Here is a 24674-nt window from a genome sequence, read left to right as displayed (position 1 = left end):
CCATAAGAAATAAACACTAGAGGCTCCCTCCCCATAAAAGTCAACTGCTTGAGGACTTCTCTGGTGGTCCAGTGACTGAGACTCCAATCTCTGGTTGGGTAACTAGATTCCACATGCCTCAACTAAGACCTTGTGCAACAGAAAAAATAAAAAAAAAAAAAAAAAAAATATATATATATATATAGAGAGAGAGAGAGTCAACTGCTTATCATATAACCACTGTTACAAAGAGTTGTTATATAGGGAAATAATTATAACAGTAATAACTGCAAACAGTTATAGCAATTACTGGGCTATAATCTTCTGGGCATCGTCCTAAGCTCTTTGCATTTATTACATGCCTAATTTAGGCCTAACATGTACCATTTTAGTGCATGGTCTTTGGTCTTTAAAAAAACAACTGTGTTGAAAACTTTGACTGTGTTTAGCACTATGGTTTTTTTAAATTTTTGGACACACTTCATGGCATGTGGGATCTTAGTTCCCTGACCAGGAATCGAGCCTGCACTCTCTTCAGTGGAATTTCAGAGTTATAACCCTGGACTACTAGGGAAGTCCCGAGCACTGGGTTTTTATGTCTATGGCCTCTTTTAATCCTCATGATGACTCCACAGTTAGGTGTTGCCATCAACCATAAACTGAGGCTCAGAGAGTTAGGTAACTTGCTCCCCACAATTGCCAAGATGCAAAGTTTGGTCTTATTGACATCAAGCCCAAGCTCTTTATCTTGCTGCTCTTCTATCTGTTATAGACTCAGCGTGCCTCACTCTCACACGGGTCTTTGATGGGGTTCTTTGTGGGTTTCCATGCCTCCAAGGAGAGAAGTATCCCAAAACTCTGGCTAGAATTTCCCGGATTTCTCCCCACAAGTGGGAGATAAAATAATTGTTTGGAACTCCTTGATCTTGTTCCTTAACTGGATATAGAAATAGAGTAACCATAGTTCTAGCTATAGGAAATAGTGAAAAGAAGTTTTAAAAAGGAACCTAAAGCAAAAAACCTTGACTCTGCTACTTACTAGCACCTGGAGCAACTCTTGATAACCTGTTTCCTAATCTGAGCAATGGAGTGATGCAAATTATTTGTGCTTTACTCATACATACCTTATACAGTTTTGATGACCAAAGATGACATCACTGTTGGAAAGTCTATGTTAGATGCATTGTTACTATTATACTGTGATTAAAAAAATAATAATTTATTTATAAATTTTTTGGTTGTGCTGGGTTTCCTTGTTGTTTGGGCTTTCTCTAATTGCAGCTAGCAGGGGCTACTCTTTGTTGTGAGAAGGTGAGGCTACTCAGGCTTCTCATTGCAGTGGCCCTTGTTGCAGAGCAAAAGCTCTAGGCATATGGGCTTCAGTAGTTGCAGCTTGCAGGTTTAGTTGCTCCGAGGCAAATGGAATCTTCCTGGACCACGGATGGAACCTGTATCCACTGCATTGGCAGGTGGATTCCTATCCACTGTACCACCAGGGAAGTCCTATACTGTGGTTCTTTACAAATGTCAGAGGATTGGTCCTGTTAATGAGGGTGTTTTGGGAATAGTGTTATTTGATCTTAAACATATGAAAGACAATTCTTTGTGAGCCGTGGAGTAGGTTTTTTCCAGGTGCCAAAGGCAATACCACTTCTGGAGTATCTACTATGTGCCAGTAATCATAATGAGACTTCACCTTTCATTTAATTCTTATACAGATCCAGAGAGGGAGCTGTTATTATTTTATAAATGAAGTAACTGAAGCTCTCCATGGGGTTGCAGAGTCAGACATGACTTAGTGACTAAACAACCACCACAAACTGAAGCTCAAGAGCAACTAAGCAATTTACCCAGCAGCACATCACTAAGAGGTAAAATTGAGATTCAGATTTAGAACTATGGGGAAACAATTTCCATGCTATTGGAATTCACTCTAGCCCTCTGCCTTTTAGGCAGAAGGGAAAGAAGAAAACAGAAAGCAAAAGGTGGGGGTCTACAGAACTCAAATGCCCCAAGATCATGGGATTTGCCTGAGCACTAAAATAATGATGATGATAATGATAATAATAGTAAAGACGAGGAACAGACATCAAGGTCAACCACAAAGAAGTAGTAACAAACATTCATATTTCTTTTGCCATAGACTGTCACTTAAAAAATGTTTTATTTTCTCTATATTCCTAGGGACAGCAGGGGGAAGTAGTTAGGAATAAGAATAATATCCACTTAATAGGTGGCAGTGTACAAAACTGAGAAAGAAGGAGCAGTGCCAGACATCATTTGAGAGAAAGTGAACCACTGAGGACTGTCATAAGGACTTGCTTCCAGAGAGCTGGGCTTCCTCAAGGGCCATCTTCCCTGATTCCAGCTCCAGTTCACTTGCAGTCACTGACCTCCACACTTGCAAACTTATTTGATTATTCCTAGCCATTATTCCCCTGGTTTGGCCCATTGCTTCCTATGGAAAAGCGTGGAAAAAGAGATGGGAAAATCTGTGAGCCTGGGAATGTCCCCTCTTGAATTCTTTAACTCAGAAGGTCCCTGACACTGTGAGGCTCTCAAGGTAACAATCCTGATACTTATGGAAAAGAAAAGAAAAATCTGAGCTATGTGGAGTCAGAGTTTTTAAGTTGTCTTGAGGTTGTGGAACCCTTGTCTGTACCTGGCATCTTAGATATGGTGAGAGAACCTTGAAGGGGTCACAGTGCCAGATCTTCATATAGTAACAAGGAATGAATCTAAAACTCAGAAAACATTTAATTGATCTGTTAAGTCTTGCACCATAGGGAAGATAAAAAGTCAAAGAGATTTAAAATGTTTCAGAATTCTTGGCTGGTTTGAAGGAATCATTTTTCCAAAAGGTGGCAAACACTGCATTTAGATTTAACGAGCTGAGAAATGTCTCGGCCTCACCACTCGGGGAAAACGCGCTCTAGCTGACCTCAGTGCCTTCAATCTGCAAAACAGGAATGAAGTGCTCCACAGGATGGAACTGTAGGGTAAAACGAGGTGGGTTAACCTGCACCGCAAAGTACTAAAGGCCTCATTCGGGTAAAGGGGCTATGGTTTCTTTAAGAGGGAAGTTAAGTGTAGAAAAAAGGGCATCAGCACTGCACATCCTAGTCGTCAATAATTACTTTCAAATACTTATGAAGAGCTTAAAAATTATTTCCCCCAGTTTCACACTGATGTTTAAATGATAATGACCATTATTTGTCCAGCATTGGATAGGATAAGTAACTCTCCCGGTGTCAGACAGCAAATTAGGTGCCTAAATTCGAATTCGAATGAAGCACCCATCCGTGGTAGATGGCTAGATCCTGAGTTCCCTCGCTGTCAGAGAACTTCATGGAGTGTACAGGTCAATTTATTTTCATGTATCTTGTCCATCTTGCAACTTTTAAGTGAGATGGAGATCACTTAAACACTATTTTTACAGGACCTTTATTTTTCATGATATTCAATGATTGTAAACTGCAGAAATTTCACCGTGAGAATCTTCCAGATAGGGAGGCTGGGAGAGGTTAAAAAAAAAAAGAAAGAAACTGGCTCATGGCTTTACAACTAGAGAGTGGCAGTGTTGGCTCAAGAGCCCACTTCTCTGATCACGACCCCACCTCTTCAGAAAAAAAGCTATAGCACAAATAATAATAATTTTTAGAAATAGTGGCATTAGTGGCAACACAGTGTGCCAAGCACTGTTCTAACATTTTTGTATGTATTAACTCATTTAACCCGCAAAAAAAAAAAAAAAAAGATTTTAACTATTCCTTCACTAAAACAGCCCAATGAGAAGCAGCACTTTTTTTTTCCTCCCCTCAGTTGAATGACAGTGCAACCCGAAATCACAACTCCGTTTTAGGTTCCTGGTGGTGCCTGCTTCCTCTTCTAGTTTGTTTAGTCACAGAATTCGATTCCTGTTGGCCGATTACGCGCCTACAAACAGGCTTAGCGCTCTATTGAAATGCGTGAGGCTCCTTAACTCTTGTATAAACAGGTAATGCGAAGGGGTGGGGCACAGATTGCGGATTTCTTGAGGATGGGGCTGGGATGGGGGTTAGAACCGGCTCCCTAGAGGATCGGGCCGAGGTTAAGGGAGGGCTTGGCTGCTGTTTTAAAATGCAGTGTTTTTTTGTACCCTTTCTAGAAACCAGCTGTAACTTTAGGTCAGAGCGTATTAAAATGAGCCACTTCTGAACCAGCAGCGCCCAGGCCCCAGGCCCTGCTGTGAAGGCCCCGGCAAAGGTCAGGGCTTGGTCCGCGTGACGCTCCTTCCCGTGCCGGTCCGAGCTGCTCTGCCTCAGGTAAGGACACTCTCGGGAGGTCCCCCCTTCCTCCAGGCCCGCCGCCGAGCTCGCTGTGATCCTACCTGGTTACACGACTTCTTTAGAGGGGTGTGGGGGAGGGAAGGACGGGGGTGGGGTGTACCGACCGGCTCGTGATTCAACAGCTGGTTCCTTATTCCTCAAACGTGGTTCTGCTTGGTTTCCCTCAACCGCCCAAAGCGGGGGGCCAGACGTCTGATTTCGGGCAGATGTCCTCAGGTGGAGCAGGTGCCACTGCTGGGGCTATTTCTTGGTTGTCTAAAATGGATGTGACTTTTTGAGCGGGGAGCGACAAGTCTGTGTGGTGAAGTCCCCACGTCTCTTCCCCATCAAGGCAGATTTGTTTTGTTTTGTTTTTTTCCCCAACCTTCAGCAAAGGTATCTGCGCTCCTAAAACAACAGGAATGTTGCACTGGCCTTCAGCCAGCGGAGGCTCAGCGAGCAGGATAAAATTTCAGAGCAGATTTACGGGAAGTTGCCGGTGTTGGGAGTAAAAATCTGGTTTGGTGAGTTTAAGGGAAGGGAGTAGACGAGAGACAACCTTGCTACTGTGAGGCGAACGGCCTCAGATGGGGGAGGGCAGAAGCGGGAGGAGGGAACAGGGAAGAGCCGGAGCCGAGGCTCGAGCGCTCCCCGCGCGCAGCGCCGGACGCACGCAGGGCTCCCGGGGCCGCCGGTCTCCCCCGGGTGCGGGTCCGGCGCCGCTCTGCCAGGGGAACTCGCCGCGCTTTCGAATTCTCGCTCCCGCCAGGAATTTAGCCCCGAGAGAACTGCCTTCTGGTTATCGCGCCGGCTTCTCACTTTGGAATGTGCAGTTGGGACAGTGAGAAGTTGGGGCTCGGGGAGTTGTCCTCGGAGAGTTTCTCTCCTGCGGGTTTCCAAGGTTAAGAGATTCTGACAAACTGGAATTCCCAGAGCCTGGGAGTGAAGCCTGAAACGATCTGTGGCTTTAAGCGGCGCGGTAGGGAGTCGCTGGACACTCCTTATTTTGGTTTTACATTAAAAAGAGGGAGGCCGAGATGTTGTAGGTTACTTCCTAGCTGTGTCAGTCGTTACCGCGCTCTGAATGGTGTTAATTTCAGAAGTGGGCGACTGCAAATACATCACAAAGGTAAGGTCATTTTTGGCAATCTTTCTAACTACTGTCCCGTAATCTTACCTGTGCGTCCAGATTTTGAAATTTTGTTTTCCTCTCTCTTTCGACCTTATCTCCCCTTGTTCTACCGTCCCACTTCCGACTCTGGCATATTTAATGGGGAAGAAATAGTCTATAATAAGATTTTAAAAGCGTCAGCTTCTGGAAAAGCAGAAAATTATATACAGTCAGCCCCATCGTTTCCTCTGGTGATGGAACCTTCTCCATACAATAAACAATTTTCTCCCCAGCTCTTGAAAGCATATGGTTGGGCTGTCCAGAGGCACAGGTGACTTTTTAGACTCAGATTATTAAAGTGAGATTGAGAAAACTTTTATGACAGGCATCTCACAGTGAGTGGTAAGGAGGGGAGGGTTACTGGGGGATGTGTGTTGGGGGAGGATATGAGGGGAATATCTTCTTGGAGTCATTTACCTCCCAAGGTAACACTGAGCACAGGCTTAGTTGTTTAAAGTTAAAAATTCAATCTGTATAAAAGTCTAGGGCTGATGAACTATGACAGCTGACAAATCCGCCACTGGATGTTTAAGAAATCAGATGAAATAAATGAAGTGGAATTTTTCAAATAGTGATTCATTTTTTATTAAGGTAAAAGTTCATCTACTCTTGGGTACTGTCCCAAAGCATTTGCGGATGTGTCTTCTTTCTTGAGGCTTATCTTAGATTGTGTCCTCAAGGTACTTGACTCATAGGGCATGCTGATTTTTGCCATACTGATTTGTACTGTTACTGATGTAGCACATTCTAATGGCTCACCCAGTGTTCTTTAGTATGAATATAGATTAGAAATCTTGTTCTTTAAAAGTTGTTGTGCTAGAGTCACAAGAATTTTTTCGGGCAGAGAAAAGCATAAATGTGAAGAGGTTGCCACAGGTTTAAGCACAGTTGCAATTTAGATCAAGTGCATGTGAGAGTTGTAGGTGCCTATTCTAAAAGGTGAAAGTTTTCAACAGCGTAAAACACAGTCTCTAGACAAAGCCAAGTACCCAATCAAGGCGATGAGATAGCGTTTTGCAGGATTTTGTATTGCTGTTTGGCATGGCTCAGGTGGTAGAGTCTGTCTGAAATGCAGGAGACCCAGGTTCGATTCCTGGGTCAGAAAGATCCCCTAGAGAAGAGCATGGCTACCCACTCCAATATTCTTGCCTGGAGAATTCGGTGGTCAGAGGAGCGTGGTGAACTATTAAACAATAATCCTTGTCAGATTGATGATCTGAAATCTTGGAGGGAAACAAAACTAACCCAGTCCAAAATGGAAACAGGAGGAAGGAAAGAAAGGAATTTGGGTTTTCATATCCTTTCTTGTCTACCTTACCCTTCACCTTGTTCTGTTAAACCGTTTTGGCCTCTTTGACTTAACTACTGAACAGAGGGAGAATCAAAAGTCTGCCCAGTGTTATTATTTCAATATTTGTTAAAGGAAGAAATAAACTGACAAAAACCAAGCTCCTAGTCTGACTCCGTCATGCTTCTTTACCTGACAAGGCTACACTTAAATTCATCTGCTCAAGAGTGTTTTGTGAACAGATGCCAAAAATGAATCAAGTTTTGAAGATTCTTTATCTTTTTCTTGGGTTTTGAGTTTTCAGAAGCTTGTAAGATTGAAAATTTGGCATCATCACTTTACTCCGATCTCTATAGTCTTAATTGTCAGCGTATTTTTGATTCCTACCTGTGCTGCCGTAGACTAAATTTTGCCCAAAACAGCTGGTGACACTGAGGATGAAATCAAGATAGAAAGCAAGGAAACTATGTGCTTTGGGACATGTGTCCTCATACTTTCTCTGACTAGTGTTTAGGATGACTCTTTTTTTTCTCCTCACATGATAAGAGCATTCAGATTAGACTGTTCTCTGATTTACTAGTAACAGAACCTGTTCTCAGTAATTTAAACAAAGATTAGAAGATTGAAGCCAATAAAATAATTTTCTTACAAAATGAACTTGCTTTCCAAATTCTACTCTTGATCTGACGATTTAAAAATCTATCATGTCCCAATTGATTGAGCTTTGACTGCTAGAGGGAAGTATTTGCCTATTTCAGACAGGTTTCCACCTCTACATTTCAAGTCCCTTCTGGTTTTTCAGCACTGGGTACAGGAGTGCAAGTAGGGGGAGGGAGATATCCTCAAAGTTGGCCTGAGGTTCAAGTGAAACTCTGATTTGGTTTTCCCAGAGGATGCATAATCCTAGAAAAAAACTTGCTCTGAAGCGGGCTTAAGTGTGGGATTCATACGACTTAGCTAAAGGATAGATTTTGTAAGAACCTAGGGTTTGTGTGCCAAACGTTTGTGAAGTTACATTGAATACAAAAATACAGTTTAAAAAAATGTTTGTCAGAATGATTCCAAGTTAAAGGTTATATTGGAACGCTTCAGCCATTGGCCCGATTAAAAGATGTATTTTTCCTCTTGGGAGCAGTCTCTGTGTCTTATGATGATGTTGATTTTCTGATTTAATATTGTGAGACGTGTGTGTTAGTCCAGACAGCCACCTGCCCGGGGTCTTTGCTTCAAAGAACAACTAGAAAAGGATTGTCAATAATGGCAAGGCAGGGATGACTTGGGTTATGAGTTAGAAGGCTTTTAGAAACTCCTGAGAAGAATAGCATAGCAATGATAATATGCGATTGTTCAACTGCCACCTCAAGTTGTTAGAAACCTCTCATACTGGGATTTAGGGGGAAATGGCACCCTGCCACTTGTTGTGTGTGGTCCTGAATCATCTTGTCAGTAAAAGACTCCTGAAATGGTCTGAGCTTGCGTTCTGATGGTTTCTGCCTCTTTATAGCTGCATCTCCTTCTGCTCTGTCAGCATCTGTATGGGGCGAGGACTCAGAGGGAAAGGATGTCTTTCCCTTCAAGTCAGTGTATCCCCCTCTTTCCAGAGCCTCTCTTTTTGCCCTGAGAAGTGGGCGAGGAAGGAATTTTCCAACGGAAGTAGAAGGGTACAAAGTGTCTGGAGGAATAAATGGCCAAGACACAAGTGAGCTCCAAACCCCTAAAATAATGTGGGATTTAATGCCGTCCAACTATTGCAGGTGAACTCAACTGGAGGAATCTGAGGCTTACCCCCACCCCTACTTTTGTAATTCAAATGCCCCTAGTGCTCTGCAATAGACGGCTCATTTGAATGAGTTCAAGATGTTGTCTCTAGGTACAGCCCAAAGTAAACTGATTACAAAATGCACAGGCCCTTCAACCACACTCCATTCTGGCTTTCATCTACTTTCTGCAGTGGTTTAAAGGACACCTGAAAAGAAAAAACAAAAACCCACAGCTTAGTTTATGTAACTTAGGTATATAATATGAGCATTCTTTTTCACTGTGAATATGGAGATTTTGTCATCTTAGGCAGTTAGTTTATGCTGAAGTGATTTGTGGGAGTGTTTAGATATAAACAGTTTCTACATCTGTAAAATACAAAACAACAAAACTGAGACTATAGTAGAAATGCTTGACTGTAGTTTATAGTTTTTCTTTTTGGTAAACCCTACCAGGTTTTAAAGAGTGGGATCATTTTAGAAATCAAAAGAACAATCTCTACCTTTCTGAAGGCCGCTGAAGAGAGATGACACCAGAATTCAAAGCGCTGGTATAGCCCTGAAAACGCTTTGTGAGTTTGAGGAGATATCAGTCCTTTGGTCTCAGCAGATTCTCGGCAGTGCAAAAATGTCATTTACATTAGTCACGAAGACAATCGCTGGCCTCAAATCATGATATTTGTCTTTGGGACTATTACGTGTTTGCAGCTCTTGACAACATAACGTCCCAGTGCCAAGACCATAGTTGGTGGGTGTATGTTGATGAAAGGGGATTTGCAGACAGTGTTTGCTTCCTGATTGTGCTTTGCTTTGCCTAATGGTCAATTTTGGTCATATTCCTTGAGTTTCCATACTGGGGAAAAAAACCAACCAGATTGTAGAAGCAATGGATAATCCACATGTGGATGAACAAGGGTTAATTATACACACCAGTGGGCAATGGGTGGATGTACAATGAATGTGGGGCATTGTGTAGCTGAAATAGAAACAAGACACCTCTGCCTGACCAAGGAAATGCCAACCTATAAGAATTATAATAAAAAGTATTCACCTTTCAGAGCACTGAGTCTTCAATCATTTTTGTAAAGCGTTATATATCATGCCAAAAGAAAACAAAAGAAGTACTTAGTAAAGTGAGGAAGATTTTTTTCAGGTGTTAATTTCTTAGATCAGTTTGATTGCCATTCTGAGAATGTGTATTTGGGCCTTTTGAGGTCAGGTAAAATATTCATGTGTCCGAAAGTGGGGTTCCATGTCCATGATGATGATAGCACTGTGCCTTTTGAAAAGACGGCTTAAATAATATTTCTCTTTGTTTGCTGTCATTTATTTTCAAAAATAATAACATGGTTCTCGGTACACCAAGCCCTTGCCAAGATTAGGCCCATCTTCTTAGTAGCTGTCTCAAGACAAAGTTGCCTTTGTGTAACTACAACTGGGAGAATTTGGTGACACGGAAAACTCAGTGGAGCACTGCAGCTTATTATTAACAGAAAATTCAATGGCCTGATCCATTTTTTGTTGTTATTGTTGTTGATTTTATTCTTCCAGCTAATAATCATGATACATTTCTATGTGCAAATGTTACTATTTTCCCAGGGAAGAATGCAGTGGTTGAGGATTTACCTTGGACTTTAGTTAGATTATAAAAGGCAAAAGCTGCAGCATGATGATGCAGAAGAGACCTCAGCTCTGTGGGCTGGTTTGTTCTCAGGGTGTGTGCCCAGTTACTCAGTCGTGTCTGACTCTTTGCGACCCTATGGACCATAGCCCACCAGGATCCTTTGTCCATGGGATTCTCCAGGCAAGAACACTGGAATGGGTTGCCATGCCCTCCTCCAGGGGATCCTCCCAACCCAGGGATCCAACTCAGATCTCCCTCATTGCAGGCAGATTCTTTACCATCTGAACCAAATTTGGTCACATGTGGAGAGAAAGAAGGAGTGGTTAGCCCGCATGAAAATGACAGTCTGTGAGGAAAGGATGACCATTCACATTAAATTCAAACTCCATGGAGAAATGGCTAAGAATACAGTCTGCTGCTGCTGCTGCTGCTAAGTCTCTTCAGTCGTGTCCGACTCTGTGCGACCCCATAGACGGCAGCCCACCAGGCTCCCCCCGTCTCTGGGATTCTCCAGGCAAGAACACTGGAGTGGGTTGCCATGTCCTTCTCCAGTGCATGAAAGTGAAAAGTGACAGTGAAGTTGCTCAGTTGTGTCTGACTCTTTGCTTTTATATATCATTTTAGGATGCCTTTCTGTGTTTGAATTCTTCTCATCTCACAACTCTACTCTCTTTGTGACTTATTCTGGTGATGGTAATCTAGGATCCTCTTCTTAAGATCACTCCTTTTGACCAAATGCCATTGCCATTATTCAGTTCAGTTCAGTTTAGTTGCTCAGTCGTGTCCGACTCTTTGCGACCCCATGAATTGCAGCACACCAGGCCTCCCTGTCCATCACCAACTCTCGGAGTTCACTCAGACTCACGTCCATCAAATCAGCAATGCCATCCAGCCATCTCATCCTCGGTCGTCCCTTCTCCTCCTGCCCCCAATCCCTCCCAGCATCAGAGTCTTTTCCAATGAGTCAACTCTTCGCATGAGGTGGCCAAAGTACTGGAGTTTCAGCTTTAGCATCATTCTATTATAGGCAGGCACTGATTTTTGCAAGTTTCTCTTGGTCTTTGTAACTTAGTTGTAGAAAGAAACTAACAGAATCATTAACATGCCTTTTTCTTTCCTCTCTATATATGATCATCAACTGTACATCATTCTGATGTTTTATTAGAAGCAAAAAGAATGATGCTATCATATCTGTTAAGTGAGAGACTGCCAAATGTTCTGCTGAAAACAGTATAGATCTGGAAGTGGCTAATGCAAAGTAGAAATACTCCATGTAAAAGCCCTTAATACAGCAAACTTAAGTAGTTCCTATTATGACTTCTGCTGGTTAGTGTTAATGGGTCGTATTCATAATCAGAGTATGAGACTTTCTCAGAACTGCCAGTGTCTTATCTATGTACTTCTCATGGCATTTTATATCATTTGATACTTTTTGTACATATACTGTTTTCCCCTGCCAAACAGACGTTAAGTTTCTTGGAGGCAGGATTTGTGTCTAAATAATATTTGCATCCCTCAATGTCCCTAGTTTATAGTTAAGTGCTCAATAAATAAGAATTTCTTTGCCCAAATTCATTACCATCTAAAATGACAGCTTTTTTTTTTTTTTCATTTCATGGGCATGTATTATGAATCATATTTATTTGGATGACCTCTATTTTTCCACAGGCATTTTAGCAAAAATTAGAGAAAATAGGCATTTTAGAGAAAATATGATGGAGAAGTAGTGAACTCAAAAAGCAACCAGAATGGAAGCTTTATCCACAGCCAAGCTTCTGAAAGCATGTCTGGATGGGGAAGGGAGGGGCTGAATTGTTGCACTGCTTAGGTGCCCATCACATTGGCAAACACTTAAACGTTTATACCTCTTTTCTTCTGCTCTTTAACAGCCTTTAGAAGGCCCAGACTTGTTACTAGGTAACAATGAGAAGGGGAAAATATATTTTCCCAAATTACAAGGAATTTATTAGGTAATTATCAGGGAAAAGTGCATTTTCTCAAAACTAGGGAGAGTGAACAGAGATCCACCAAGGACAAACAATATCGAGGGAGTGCACAGCTCTGTGAGCCCCGCTGGTTGGTGTTTCTGGTACGGCTGTTGTTGTACTCTCAGCTAAGCGGATGGAGGGCAAGTGGTGAAGACTTGTGTTCAGAGAATTGCCTCCAGTGAAATCCTATTTGCAGGGCAAAGGGAATCCAATAACAAGCTAGCTGGTGCAAGCAATAGTTTGTCCCAGGTACCTCCTTTGCTCTTTGCCCTGTATTGTGGGTTCCAGGATCCACCTCAGGTTATTTGTAGTTGTGCCAGTGAGTAAGCAGAAACTACTACTTACTACTAAGGAGCCCTGGAATTTGTGCCTTTTATCTGCAGTGGCTCCATATTCAGTCACTCCCAGTGGCTGAGACCAACCCTGAGAAGGCAGGAATCTTCTAATATTCGCCCAGCTCTCTTCCCAGAGTGGGACCTAGGAGTCACTCCCCCAGTGGGAAGTGTATGAGCCACACAGACCCTGAATCAAATGGTGACACCTGTGTTCTCACACATCGTACTAAGGTGTGAAGGGTCTTGTCTTTTCCCCATCGCCTAAAGTTAATCAATGAAATTGTCAGTGGCACGGCAGAATCTGCTTTTCTCTTCCCTCTGCTTCCACCTTTGCCCTGATCCCATACGCTTGGTATTTGACACAGTATCCAGAGTGACTCATAAAACAGTCAGATCATGTTATTTCCCAGCTGAAAACTTTCCAGAGCTTCTCCATCTCCCTCAAAAGCCAACGAGGAACTGCATTTCTAGTCCCATTACCTCTTTTTCTTTTGGCCACACCGCAGAGCATGTGGGATCTTCTTTCCCTGACCAGGGACTGAACCCGTGCCCCTAGCATGGGAAGCATAGAGTCTTAACCACTGGAATGTCAGGAAAGTCCGCATTACCTCTTAAATCCCATCTCCTATCAGTCACCCCATTATCGCTTTGCCTTAGCCACAGCTTCATGCTTCCTTGGCCTTTGCACTCGCTACTGTCTCTCCCTGAACTGTCTTCCCCAGCTACATCCAGGCTCCACTTTTCCACCTCCTTCACGTCTTTATTGTTCCTCCCTTTGTGGAAGGGCAGCAATTCCTCCTTCCTGTTGGCGCTCTCTCTCCTTACCCTGCTCTATTTTTAATACTGTACTTTTTAGCATATTTTATGATTGTGTGGCTTATTGTTTGTCTGTTCCCTACTAGAACATCATTTATTGATGTTTGTCAAGCATCTTAGAGCAGAGTCTGCCACAGAGTGCTTGTGCGCTCAGTTGCACTTGACTCTGTCACCCCCTGGACTGTAGCCTGTCAGGTTCCTTTGGCCATGGGAGTATCCAGGCAAGAGTACTAGAGTGGGTTGCCATTTCCTCCTCCAGGAGATCTTCCTGACCCAGGGACTGAACCCTTTTCTCCTGCATCTCCTGCATTGGCAGGTGGATTCTTGCCACTGAGCCACCTGGGAAGCCCCTGCCACAGAGTAGGTAATCCATAAATATTTGTCAAATAAAGTGAATAAAGCACAGACTCTTACACAGCACAAGTACAACTGAAAGTGTAGTACTTACTTGTGTGTTCTACTCAAAATGTAACTACAAGCATGTCTTTCTGAATAAGCATGCTTTTTTCCCCCAGACCTCTCCTATTAAGCTACCATATCTTCTCTGGTTTCTCTGGTTTCTTTATTTTCTGTGCCACCATGAGTCCTTGATGGAGGCCAGTGACTAAGTAACAAGCAAGGCAGAGCTAAGTGTGGGAATGGCGCAATCATTTCAGCACTTCTGTTTCCAAATCAAAACCTAGTCTTTGGCAATCTTTTTGTGATTTCCATATAAATCATACAGCTCTGTTTTGAACCAGTCTTGTGAATTGCGTGCCCTACAGATAATTACACTTAACTAACTCATGTTACTATATTATCACTTCTTCTATTGTCATTTAATTATAATTAATGATTGCTCTGAAAGTAACTGTCAAGACAACTTGCACTTTTTTTTTTTTTAGCTGTTTCTCCAGACCTTTGAGATTTTGCCAAATGTCAACTGTGGCTACAGGATTCCATCTCAATTCTTTTCTCAGTTGCAGGGCTCAGTTAAGTATTTCCCCTTGACCTGGCATGAGATGAGTGCTAGTGTCATTGTCTGAGTTGTTAATATCTCTCCAGAACCTTTTACAAAATTGTGGTCTTGCGTTTACTGAGTGGCACAAAGCTCTCCGATCTGATCTGCCGTACTGGTTTGCTAGTCCCTGCCTTATTCCCTCCCTCTGCACGATTTTCCTTGGTTAAATAAAACTGCATTTCTTGGTACTTGGAGGTACAGCTTCCTCTGTGTGTCCTCCTGTTAGTTTTAGATTTGTAACTCTGTAAAGAACTTCCCCAGTGGCTGGTGGGATCCTGTGGCTCCTGGGTTTGGGGACCCTAGAAGGGTTTTTGTTGTTGTTGTTGTGCCACGCGGCATGTGGGAGCTTAGTTTCTTGATCAGGGATTGAACCCATGTCCCCTGAATTGGAAGCTTAGAGTCTTATCTGCTGGATCACCAGGTTAAGTCCCTAGAAGTGGTCTTGAAGGTGAGTGTACACTCCAGGAAGGTTCTTTGCAGTTAAAAAACAGGAATTCCTTGGTGGTCTGGTGGTTAGGGTCCCAGTGCTTCCACTGCAGGGGGCCTGGATTCCATCCTTAATCAGGGAACTAAGATCCCACAAGCTGCATGGCACAACCAAAAACTAGCAAATGAAAAAATAGTATGTAAATTCTGCTGAAGGTACTTGAAGATCGTGGATTTAGTTATTTTTGACTGTTGTTGATCATGGCTTGTGGCTGATTTACAATTATCCAGATATTTTTCATTTCTAAGTTGATTTGGAAACTGTCATCATAACTGACAGTAAAATGGACCATTCAAGAAATTTTTAAAAACCCTGAATAATCAGCTAGTATTTCTAGTACTTTCTGCAAATCATTGTATTACTTATCATATGTACTGAATGGGACATTAAGAATGAGTAGTGTGTAAATGTTAAGTTAGAGCTGTGTTTAAGAATATACTGGGCCTCCTTGGTGGCTCAGATGGTAAAGAATCTGCCTGCAATGCAGGAGACCTGGGTTTAATCCCTGGGTTGGGAAGATCCCCTGGAGAAGGGAATGGCTATCCTCTTCAGTATTCTTGCCTGGAGAAATCCATGGACAGAGGAGCCTAGCGGGTTACAGTCCATGGGGTCACAAAGAGTTGGACACGACTGAGCAACTTTTTGTTTTTTTTTTAAACAATATACTATGTAGGTGGAGCTAGTGGTAATTCTTTATGAATTAGAAAAATTTATCAAAATACAGACCTAGTTAATAGGTATACTTTAAAAAAAAAGATGAATATGGAATACTTGGCAGGCAGATTCTTTACCACTGAGCCATCAGGAAAGCTGAATGTGGATTAAACGGGTTTAAAGCAGACTTTGAAAAAACCTATTTTCCTTATGTAGGCATAGACTCAGCTGTTATTTATTGAGTAGCTGCTATGTGCCAGATGCCGGTACTAGGTGTGCAGCGGAGAACAAAAGTTCTCTGTCCTCGTGGGGCTTTCTTTAGGGGTTGGGGTGGGATTCAGTGCTCTGAAGGAACTGAGGGGTACCGGACAATAGAAGATGGGACTCTTAGCTGGCGTGGCCTGAGAAGGCTGCCCCTGGGATGTGATGTGCTAAAGGCATAGCATTTATGCAGTTCCTAAGGCTGGAGGAAGCTGGGCGTGCTGAAGGACTTAAAGGAGGCCGGTGTTGCCCCCGTGCTGGGAGCAAAGGGCAGGGAGGCACAGGTAAGGTTGTGGGACTGATTGAGTCCTAGAGCATGCAGGCCCTTCAGCCTCAGCAGAGCTTGTTACCCCCATTTCAGTGGAAAGCCGTGAAGAAAGGACTTACTTGTTAAATAATAACTCTTAGGTAAAGACTGAATTGGATGGAGGCTGTCATGGCAGACAGATACGATTCCTTTTGGGAAGCGGGCAGTGGAAGTGGAGTCACGCTGGTCAGCTGGGTGCCATTTCTTCTGTGCGCTCTCTTGCCTTTTTTTACAGCCTCAGTTCAGCTGTGGTAGGGGTTTCGTCAGTGACTTGAAGAAATAGCAAGACTTACTGATGGCCTGGATGTAGGGGTGAGGGAAAGAATAAGGATTCTAGCTAAAGTTACTGGGTTCGGTGTGAGGAACTGAAGGAGAACAGGTTCAAGGGAAGTTGGGGAAACCAGGAGCTCAGTTTGGGGAATGTTCGCTGAGATGCCTGTTAAACACCCCAAGGAGATGTTTCCCTTTTGTATCCAGCACTTGTAGCAAGAGTGAGAGGCATTTATTTTAGGCAACTATTTTGGATTTCGTTATTTCTTTTTATCACTGTGTCCAAATTAACAAATATAGATAAAGAGTGTAACCTTTATATCACACATAATTAAACAGTATTCTAACAAATGAGCCATCCACAGTGTATAAGACACTGTCATGTGGGCATGGGTTAGGGTGGGTTAATGTTGAAAAATTTTAGGTATAGTTTCAGCCATTAAGAATTGTCTAATTCAAATTAATCCTATATATATTTAATATTTCAGTATTATATGTTTGATATTTGATATGCTGCTGCTGCTGCTGCTACTGCTAAGTCACTTCAGTCGTGTCTGACTCTGTGCGACCCTATGGACAGCAGCCCACCAGGCTCCTCTGTCCATGGGACAAGAATTCTCTAGGCAAGAATACTGGAGTGGGTTGCCATTTCCTCCTCCGATTGATATGCTACTATATTATAAATATAAATATGCTAAGAATTAAATGTTATATTTAATATATTTAGTGTAGAAGATATATTTAGTATATATTGAATTTATATTAAATAGCATATTTAATATAGAAAAAGTAAGTGTAGATCATGCATGAACAAAGACTCATTCCATATTATAAAAGATGAAAATATTACAACATGAAGTACAGTGGATTTCCTTGTGAGGAACAACCACTTTTAGAGACATGCAAATTCATGCTGTTAATATTGGCACATACAAATGGATCCATTTAGGACATGCAAATGTATTTCTTGTCTCTTCTTTACCTCACTTGACGAAGGGTCCATAACACTGCTGCCTAGCATGCAGGTGGACACTGGAAGCCAGCCCGGACACACTTTAAACTACATTGTGAAAGGCTGACTTGCATCTCTAGCAGATCCATTTCTTGAGCTTCTAGAGCAAGCGCTTGGGAATCCGATGACAAATAAGACATGAGGCTTTGGAGCTTGGAGGGCTGGAAGCTGCATCTATACCACCACTGCAAGCACTCTTCCCCTCCCAGTGGTTCTTCTAAAAAGAAGAAGATTGAGCTTCTATTTCCAAGTTTGTAGAAATAAAACACTATATTGTCTGAAGCAATAGAAAACTCTAGTCCAAAAAAGAAATGTTGTAGAAAGTCATAAACCATTACATTTGGGTGGAGGTAGGAGAGGAGGTTACAATGGACAGTGTTTTGCAATCACGGCTATAGAAACTGTCAACGGCTGCAGCTTTTCATTCTGGTTTGTCAACACCAGTGGTGCCCATGAGGTGTAATAAAATTTATTGTTGCTTAATTGGGACAAATGGTGTGGTTTTTGGTTTTGCATCAGATGGGTCACTGCTCAAAAGGATATGTAGTCTCTGAAGATTTCACATTTATTTCAGTTTTGTTTTTAATAAGGAAAATACTTTGGTGACAAATTATATATGTGTGTACCTACAGTAATCAATGAAAGAAAAGGAGAGTCTTATACTTGAGTAATTGCGTAACAGCTATCTGTAATTAAATATTTGAAGTTGAAAGTTAAAAACAGAAAATAATAATGGCTAACAATAATAGCTGACATTAAGGAGTGCCTACTGTAATGCCAGGCTTGACTTTATTTAATCAGCAGAATCAACTGTAAGAATTAGGTCCTACTATTATCCTCATCTGGGCTTCCCTAGTGGCTCAGATGGTAAAGAATCTACCTGCAGTGCGGGAGATCTGGGTTCAGTCCTTGGGTTGGGAAGAGTCCCTGGAGGAGAGCATGGCAACCCACTCCAGTATTCTTACCTGGAGAATCCCATGGACAGAGGAGCCTGGTGGGCTACAGTCCACGGGGTCACAAAGAGTTGGATATGACTGCGTGACTACGCACACATACAGGATCCTCATCTAGCAGATATGGAAATGAAGGACTAACAAATCAAGCAGTGTGCTCAAGGTGAATAGTGGTCGGGATTTAGATTCTCGTAAGGCTTCCTGAAGGAGGTTGGATTTGGGAAAAATCCCTGGACCAGGACCGGTCTTCTTACCAAGATCAGCCCTTGGTCAACAGACTAGGGACTTTGGACATGGCATTTTATTTTATTGGCTTTCAGCTTCCTTGCCTTTAAAATTGGATAGAAGGCGGGGGAGATTTGAGACATGTTTTGCATAGCCCCAAATTTCTCTTAAGTTTTTTTACTTTCAAGGTTCAAATCTATAAAAGGTTGCTATTCATAGGATTTCTAAAGAGAAGATCAAGATGGTGGGAGTAAATGAGGATGGGGGTTAGGGATGGTTTAGAAGGGCAGTCACCCTGACATTAAGTCACAGAAAGAAAACAACTAGGTTATATGGCCTGTACAACAAATCTTACAAAGTTCTTACAGGCTTGATTCTCCATTTCTGAATCCCATTTGAGGGATTAAATATTACTGATATAGTTCCCTGGTAGCTCAGCTGGTAAAGAATCCACCTGCAATGCATGAGACTCTGGTTCGATTCCTGGGTCAGGAAGATCCTCTGGAGAAGGGATAGGCTACCTAATCCAGTGTTCTTGGGCTCCTGGTGGCTCAGATGGTAAAGAATCCGCTTGTAATGCGGGAGACCTGGGTTCGATCTCTGGTTTGGGAAGATCCTCTGGAGGAGGGTATGGCAACCCACTCCAGTATTCTTGCCTGGGGAATCCCCATGGATGGAGGAGCCTGGTGGTCTACAGTTCATAGGGTCACAAAGAGTCGGACACAACTGAGCAATTAAGTGGGCAAGGTGGTTCTAGACCAGTGGTTCTCCACTGCAGGAGATTGTTGTCCAGGGGACATTTGGCAAATGTCTGGAGATATTATTGGTTGTCACAGTCTGGGAGGGGTGGAACACTTCTGGCATCTCTGGAAGAGGCCAACGATGTGTCTAAACATCCTGATGCACACAAGAGAGCCCCTTACAATAAAGAATTATCTGACCCAAAAGTCAGTAGTGCCAAGATTTGGAAACCCTGTTCTAGGTGAGTCTTCACTCTCTACAACCACTACAGTCTGTACAATAAATAGCGTTCTTGCCTTTATTATTATATTTTAAATTCTTATTTATTTATATTTATGGCTATGCTGAGTCTATGTTGCTGTGCAAGGGCTTTCTCTAGTTACGGCTGGTGAGGGCTACTCGAGTTGCAGAGTGCTGGGTTCTCCATGTCGTGGCTTCTCTTGTTGCAGAGCACGGGCTCTAGGCTCCCAGGCTTCAGTAGTTGCAGCTCTAAGGCTCTAGAGCTTGGTGCCAGTAGTTGTGGTGATGAGTCGCCCCGAGGCACGTGGGATTCTCTCAGACCAGGGATCAAACCTGTGTGCCCAGTATTGGCAGGCGGACTCTTTACCATTGGACCACCAGGGAAGTTCCTCATGTATTTTGCTGACATTTTCCTCTGAGGAAACTTTTTGGTCAGTATGTGATGTCCTATAGATTTAGGGGAAAAGGATAAATGCATTTAGGTTTACAGTTGTTCCTGGCTGAAGGAAGCTTAGTTTTTAACTAGTTTCCATAAGAAATTAATTACAATCAAAGAACACCTTTTTGTGTTATGCTAGGTCAGGTCATTTAAGGTCCCAAAAGCTCTACAAATACCCTGTTAGATCAGGGCCTTTGCTCCTGCCTTTAGCAGACTTCATAGGATATATTTTGTATGGTGTAATTCGTGAATTTCTAGTTATACTCTTTGAATGTCAGATTCAAACCCTAGATACCATTATCCAACGCTCCACATATTATGGATTCATGATCAGTGAATGCTCTCAAATTCCAGGGGCCTTATCTCCATTTCCCTCCTTTTACCCTTAGGATCAACTGGCTCAACCATTCCCTTCTCCAGGGGATCTTCCTGACCCAGGGATCAAACCTAGGTCTCCTGTATTGCAGGCAGATTCTTTACCATCTGAGCCACCAGGGAAGCCCCTACAATTTACTATGTTGTGTTAAAGAAGTGCTTACTTTTCTTCCCTCTAAAGCTAACTTTCAGGCTTCTCAAGGTAGCGGATTTACCTGCACGTGGCTCTCTTGACCCTTCATGCTTTTGACATGAGTCCTTTTCTTTCTCAGTCTTCATCTTTCTGTTCTGAAGAGGCTTGTGTCCTATCAGTTCAGTTCAATCTCTCAGTCATATCCGACTTTTTGCGACCCCATGGACTGCAGCACGCCAGGCCTCCCTGTCCATCATCAACTCCCAGAGTTTACTCAAACTCATTCCATTGAGTCGGTGATGCCATCCAGCCATCTCATCCTTGGTCATCCCCTTCTCCTCCCACCTTCAATCTTTCCCAGCATCAGAGTCCTTTCAAATGAGTCAGTTCTTCGCATGGTGGCCAGAGTATTGGAGTTTCAGCTTCAGCATTAGCATCAGTCCTTCCAATGAATATTCAGGACTGATTTCTTTTAGGATGGACTGGTTGGATCTCCTTGCAGTCCAAGGGACTCTCAAGAGTCTTCTTCAACACCACAGATCAAAAGCATCAATTCTTCGGCGCTTAGCTTTCTTTATAGTCCAACTCTCCCATCCATACATGACTACTGGGAAAACCATAGCTTTGACAAGACAGACCTTTGTTGGTAAAGTAATGCTTCTTAATATGCTGTCTAGGTTGGTCATAACTTTTCTTCCAAGGAACAAGCATCTTTTAATTTCATGGCTGCAGTCATAATCTGCAGTGATTTTGGAGCCCCCCAAAATAAAGTATCTCACTGTTTCCATTGTTTTGCCATCTATTTGCCACGAAGTGATGTGACCAGATGCCATGGTCTTACTTTTCTGAATGCTTGATTATTTTCACTGTTCCTCTCGTGGCACTGGAAATGTAGCTATATACATCTATGGTATTTTTGTTATGATGGAAAGTTGTCCTGGTTAACCTAAGATGATCTGTGGTTTTGCCCAAGAATCAGCGTTTTCAACTTTGCTTCCAAAACTCTTCTTCAAAATTCTATGTGATTTGCTGGCCTTTCTAGTAGTAGTAACTTCAGCTGTTTATTCATGGAGTAAAAGGTTCTATGTCAGGCATTAGAGATACAAAATGAATAAGAAACACTCTCAGTACTCTCAGTTATTTTATTATTACTCATTTGGTTGTGCTGGATCTTAGTTGTTGCATTTGGGATCTTTCAGTCTTCACTGTGGTGTGCAGGATCTTTAGCTGCAGCATGTGGGATCTAGTTCCCTGACCAGGGATCGAATCAGGTTCCCCCACTTTTGTGATAGAGGTATTTATTTATTTGTCCATTGATTCACTGAAAACCATTTGTTTTGTGTACATTTATTGTGTCTATTACATTTGTGTCAAATACATTTATCATCTAGAAATAAAAACAGATATGATTTAAAGGAGCTCGTAGGCTAGTACAGACAGACTGACAACATTAAAAATGAGTGCCGTGAAATCTTCTAGATGCTGTTAGGGATCAGTAGCATCAGTTTAACCTGAGGAGGTGTATGTGGGGAAGAGGGAACCTTAGGAAACTCCTCATAAAGATGAGACCTTTAATATACTTAACATTTATGTGAAAGTGAAAGTGAAGTCGCTCAGTCGTGTCCGACTCTTTGCGACCCCATGGACTGTAGCCTATCAGGCTCCTCCGTCCATGGGATTTTCCAGGCAAGAGTGCTGGAGTGGATTGACATTTCCTTCTCCAGGGGATCTTCCCGACCCAGAAATAGAACCCGGGTCTCCTGCATTGCAGGCAGATGCTTTACCATCTGAGCCACTAGGGAATAGCATGTGTTAAATGCCTGGTCCTATCCTAAGCACTTTACAAAGATGAACTCATTTAATTCACATAAAAATGCTATGAGGTACATACAATTATTATCTCCATTTTACAGACTGGAAGACTGAGCTTCAGAGAGATCCGGTAACGTGGCTAGGGTTACATTGCTTGGTAAGGGCAGAACCAGATTTCAAAGCCAGGCAGTTTGGCTCTGGAATTAGCTGTGATTCCTTTGTTTTGTTTAGTTTATTTATTTTTAATCGAAGAATAATTGCTTTACGATGTTGTGTTGGTATATGCCATACTTCAACATGAATCAGCTTCAGGTATACATATGTCCCGTCCCTCTTGAACCTTCCTCCCACTTCCCACCCGGTCATCCCACCCCTCTAGGTAGATATGGTTCTTGAGTCTTGAAAGAGACTCAGAGATATGAAAAACAGGTAGTTGCCAGTTAGAGGGGGAATCCCTAACCCCAGAAAGAGATGAGGCGGGAAGAAACTTTAGAAATAGAACTTTATCTCATAGGCAAAACATGTAATTTATAGAAAGTAAATAAAATGGAAACTGAAAAGGAAAAATCACCTGGGTTCCTACTTGTTAAATTTTTTGTACCTTTGAATAATGTGCTTGTGCTTTTTCACATAGTTGTCCTTGAACCATAAATGGAAGTCTGTATTACTTTCCTTCATGTTAGCTCACTTGATCCTTGTACTGTCCCTGAAATATTCGGGGTCTCCATTTTACAGAGGTGGACACTGAGGCTCACATGGAAAAGGTCACATGGAACCTGCAGTCTAACTCAGGACTGCTAAATTAATGTTCTGATTTTTTTTTTTTTTCTATTTCACACCTACCGTCTGAAACGAAGGTGGGTATAAGAAGAGGTATGGAAATGTATCCAAACACTGCAGATCATTCACATGTTTCATGTCATCTTGTTTTTCCAACTCAGCGGATGACAGCGGGATTAGCAGACTAAGTCTAAGGAATGTTCATGTAAGATACTCTACTTCGTTCACCACTGTCCTGCTTGCAGGATTTCTGCGACTTGTGTTTACTTCATATCATGCATTCACCCACAGTGTGGCTTCCTTGCCAGGATCTTAGAATTGTACCTGCCTTTACTAACAATGGCTTTGGCAGGTCAGTGATTATCAGAGCAGAGATTGTCATTGTTCCAACAATCTCTAAGTTCAGGATTTGCATGTTTGCTGGGTACAAACAAGCCTAGTTGACAGGAGAGAAAAAGAAATCCAAGTCTAAGCTTGTTTCAATCTCGATGGCAAAAGAAAGGGCTTTTTATGCTGTTTTGTACACAGTCTTAATACTCAACAGGGGTTGGGCCCCCGCATGGGGGCATAAGATCTTTAGTCACTGGGTTGGTACTTTAGAGCCTGGACACTTGGGGACATTCAGTATTCTCCGAGTCTGCTCTTCCCGCAAATGGTAAGGTTCTACTTACTCTATCAGCAGGCATGGACTGGAGCAACTAGTAGGTACTGGTCATTCTGATAAATTCTAAGGAGTTGTAGATGAATCACCTACCCTCCCTGCCTTTCAGGCTGCTTACACTCCAGTGGGGACAGCTGATGTCTCCCAGTTCAGTTCAGTTGCTCAGTTGTGTCTGACTCTTTGCAACCCCATGGACTACAGCACAGCAGGCCTCCCTGTCCATCACCAACTCCCAGAGCTTGCTCAAACTCATGTCCATTGAGTCAGTGATGCCATCCAACCATCTCATCCTCTGTGGTCCCCTTCTCCTGCCTTCAGTCTTTCCCAGCATCAGGATCTTTTCCAGTGAGCCTGTATGTTTTCAAGGTCAATCTGTGTTGTAGCATATATCAATGTTTCATTCCTTTTTATAACTGAAAATATTCCATTGTATGGATATACCATATTTTGTTTATCCATTCATCAGGACATTTGGTTTCAGCTGGAGTTTGAATAAACGGACAAGGGTTTGCCAGGCATAGAAAGGAGGGTATATTTTATGGCAGATAAAACCCATCATATAAATTAACACATATGTATGTGCTGTAGTACCTGTTGAATGCCAGGCACATTTCACGTCCTCATTACAACCCAGTGAAGTGACAAACAAAGCAGAAAGACAATTTGCCCAGGTTATCAGCCTGCTACCAGCCAGGTTACCAGGTAGAGATCTGGGGACCAAATCCAGGCAGTCAGGCTTTGGAGTTCACTGCTCAATCACCTAGATATGCTGTGAAGCCAGGGTTGTGGGACAAGACAAGCCTGTTCTGGAGGACTGTCTATGGCAAGAGGGATGCAGGAGAGTGAGGTAAATGAGGCCAGAGACTGAGTAGCCTATATGCAACAATTGTCTTTGTGAAAGACATATCTGACTGCATCATTCCCCTATTTTAAAACTGCCTCTAGTTCTATGTTAGTTTCCCAGTGCCAGTCATTTCTTACTGCCTTTATAATTTCCCCCCTATGTCTTACCTATATAAGTGTTTAATTTTTTCTTTAAATCAGCTCACTTTTGTTTTG

The 24674-nt window shown here is 42.5% G+C and overlaps 1 protein-coding gene across 24 annotated transcripts in view; it reads left to right on the top strand.

The window, feature by feature from the left end:
* The first annotated feature begins 3826 nt into the window (after positions 1-3826).
* RBM47 (RNA binding motif protein 47) overlaps positions 3827-24674 on the top strand; it is a 169707-nt gene continuing 148859 nt past the window's right edge. For 7 of the 24 annotated variants that reach the window (XM_042251339.2, XM_042251342.2, XM_027970942.3 and 4 more), the window contains exons 1-2: positions 3827-3976; positions 4127-4283. The gene's annotated coding sequence lies outside the window, so the exon portion shown is untranslated. Of the gene's footprint in view, positions 3977-4126; positions 4284-4507; positions 4811-4928 lie in introns of those variants that run through there. The other 17 variants (XM_042251341.1, XM_060417000.1, XM_027970943.2 and 14 more) reach the window with 4 other exon arrangements.

Source organism: Ovis aries, chromosome 6, assembly GCF_016772045.2.
Source record: "Ovis aries strain OAR_USU_Benz2616 breed Rambouillet chromosome 6, ARS-UI_Ramb_v3.0, whole genome shotgun sequence".
Taxonomy (NCBI): domain Eukaryota; kingdom Metazoa; phylum Chordata; class Mammalia; order Artiodactyla; family Bovidae; genus Ovis; species Ovis aries.
This window is presented reverse-complemented; position numbering and strand designations above follow the sequence as displayed.